Source organism: Dendroctonus ponderosae, unplaced genomic scaffold (assembly GCF_020466585.1).
Source record: "Dendroctonus ponderosae isolate FM_Combo_2020 unplaced genomic scaffold, Dpon_F_20191213v2 Dpon_F_20191213_4, whole genome shotgun sequence".
Classification (NCBI taxonomy): Eukaryota; Metazoa; Arthropoda; class Insecta; order Coleoptera; family Curculionidae; genus Dendroctonus; species Dendroctonus ponderosae.
In genome coordinates, this window is record NW_026018611.1 from 11,660,554 (window position 1) to 11,663,484 (window position 2,931).

The 2,931-nt window shown below is 35.9% G+C and overlaps 1 protein-coding gene across 1 annotated transcript in view; it reads right to left on the reverse strand.

Moving 5' to 3' along the window:
- The window catches only part of LOC125504164 (probable sphingolipid transporter spinster homolog 3), an 82,891-nt gene that overhangs the window by 33,106 nt on the left and 46,854 nt on the right, over positions 1-2,931 (reverse strand). The gene's annotated exons all lie outside the window — the stretch shown is intronic.

The window sequence follows — 2,931 nt, forward strand, 5'->3', positions numbered from 1 at the left end:
GCTGCTAAATCGTGATCGTGTTTAAAGTATCAATAAAGCATAACTCCACATGCAAAATTGTCGCTAGGACGAGTACTTTTTCCCCAAAAGTTAGAGTATCTTTTATGCAGGACTTTTTATGAAAAGTTACTTTTTTCGTCAAATTATTAATAAAAAGGTATTACTTATATTTTATTTATAGAGCTCTGCAAGTCTGAGATTTATTTTTACTATCGAAAACGTCAATTAGCGCAGTAGACAAGAGCACCCTAGAAGCATAGATAAAGACAAGTTTTAAAACAACCATATCAATAAAATTTAAATCTCTAAACAATAAATTCTAGTCTTTTCTCGAACATGATTGTCCTGACTCATCACCTGTAATCCCAAGAGATTCAAACAATTTTAATATACTTTTTAATATGTTTATAATTTGTATTTTAGTATGTATATTTTAACAGAGCTCTTGTTTTAAACTAATGACGACTGTGAATGTATATTTTAGATAAACTGATGGTGGAGAAAAACACCGAAACGCATTTGTAACATTTTAAATGATAAACAATAAAATTGACTGGAACCCAGGAATTTCTATTGAATTAATTTTGACTGAATCATTTTTTTCGGCGCTTTTTCCTAAGTAGAATTGAAAGTACCGGTAAATGAACATAGTTTTTCGAAAAATCCAAGTCAAATTGCATCGCAGATTTTCGTAATGATTTGAAGTCTACTTCTTGACTTTCATTAAAAATGTTACAAATAATCTATAATTTTGATACAAATCTCCCCAATTGCGTTTTCAAATGATTGAACTATTTCTATAACTATATAACTATTTCTATAATTTATTTCTATATATTCTATTGCTAGAGCATATTGAAACCAACTCTTGTGATTGTAATCGGAGATACTTCTATATTTCGGGAAATCCATTCCTCAGTTTGAAAAAATAAACTTTTGAATATCATTTAATGCTGAGAATTGCAATAAATTAGTAGAGACTGAAAATAAACCGTCAACTAGGTCTGAAGTGGAACTCCCGTATGTGGGTTTTTCTACCTGCGGTTCTGCAGTTTGGTACGCGGTTGTAGTCTGTTTATTTTGTTAGCTTTTTGTGTGTCCACTATTGCGTTTTTGTTGGTCGTTCTGCTTCCATCTTCCTTCTTAAGTATGGTTTCCGCCTTAGGTCTGAAGCCTTTTTTTATAGTTGAAATTTCTTTATAGAACTTTATATATAGAACTATAGATTCTGTTTCCTCTTATAGTTCCTATCCGTTTCGCATCATACATGCTAATATTAACGTTGTTCACTGCAGCCCAGTACAATTAAGTGGTACTCATACCAAACGAGGTTCAAAGGATTTTTAACCATGAGATTCGTCTTCTACCCACACTTCGTTTTCCTAATATTTTTACTTGCAAGATAATCTGCAGTAAGTGAAATATGTTTTCATTTCTCATTACGTGTCACAAATATTGGAGCTTTCGTTCCTTCAACGATTGAACTAATTGAAGTGTATTATCAAAATCAATGCACTGCGAATAATCGATTTAGTGTTTACGTTCTTATACCCAGAAGTGGTAGATGCTGCTTTAAATTATTTTAGAGCAATTCTATTTTTCTAAATGCAGCAATTCGTAATACACCCTGTTTAAGATTGTAAAATCCATATGTACTTTATTAACACTTAAACGTAAAAATAACTTGTAGACAATTTGGAGAGGTTACTACTTCAGAAAGTCAAACATTTCTCAATTAGCTTCGTTGAAGAAACTGCAACCAAAAATAGGCGCACAGCACAAAAAAAATTTCCGAAAGCAAAACGTTAGTTCAATGATGTGAAAGTGCAATGATTTCCATGATCACACAGAATTCTTCATTGTATGTGATACTGGCTTCGTTGGAAGACTTACGTATGCAATTTTGTTGATTGGGGAATATAACATGTTTAATGCTGAAGTGCATGTTGTCTTCCAGAATTTACGATAAGGCATTGTCGAGAAGTTTGCATTAAAATGAGTAAAATTCTGCCCGACCAGTTGTACAACATTATAGGGGCTGCCGCGCGGTCTGTACCTGAAATGAATACCCTTAATGCAGCAACGAACATATTAATTTCATTCTGTAAATGCCCACAAACTCGACAGAACAGCTTTAATGCGGATTAATAATACATAATGCTTCACTGGTGTGACAAGGAAACGCCACTGTTCTGTACAATGTGCACATTATTATGGTTGTTCGCACATGAACGCAAATGGAAAAGGGTTAGTGCTTATTTTTAACATCTAATTTATCAGCGAGGTCTAATTAAATGAGGCAACAAAAAGATGAAAAATGTTTTTCTCCAAGCGTCCGAAAAACGCTAGTTTGTATAAACCAATCCAGCACTAAGCCCCGCCTCTTAGAGCCCTAAGACAAATGTCTATATATGGGAACAATATGCACATGTCTGACACTACAACATGTAAAAACAGCAATCAACAAGGCAAGGGCTAGAGCGGCAACGCTGTATCCCCTGCTGAACAGAAGAAGCCAGATGAGTGTGAGAAATAAGCTGCTACTCATCAAAAGTGTCATCAGGCCGGCCATGACGTATGCCTCCACAGCGTGGGGATATGCGGCAGAAACCTACCTGAGGCAGCTCCAGGCCACAGAAAATAAACTTCTGCGGATGACCATAGATGCTCCCTGGTTTGTACGTAATCGTCAAATTTACAGGGACCTAGAGTGGGAGCCACTACGAGACCTACTAAAAAGAAAAGCAGCCACGACCTTCGAAAAGGCCGAAAACCACCCCTTTGAGGAGCTACGAAACGCCGTAGATTACTCCGCAGAGGACTTCGGGCCCAGGAAAAAAAGGCCCAGACACCAGATGGCCCAATAGGGCAAATAAATAGGTACAAGCAGTAAACTGCAGAGTGCTGTAAGTGTATAACTTGTAGAATAGA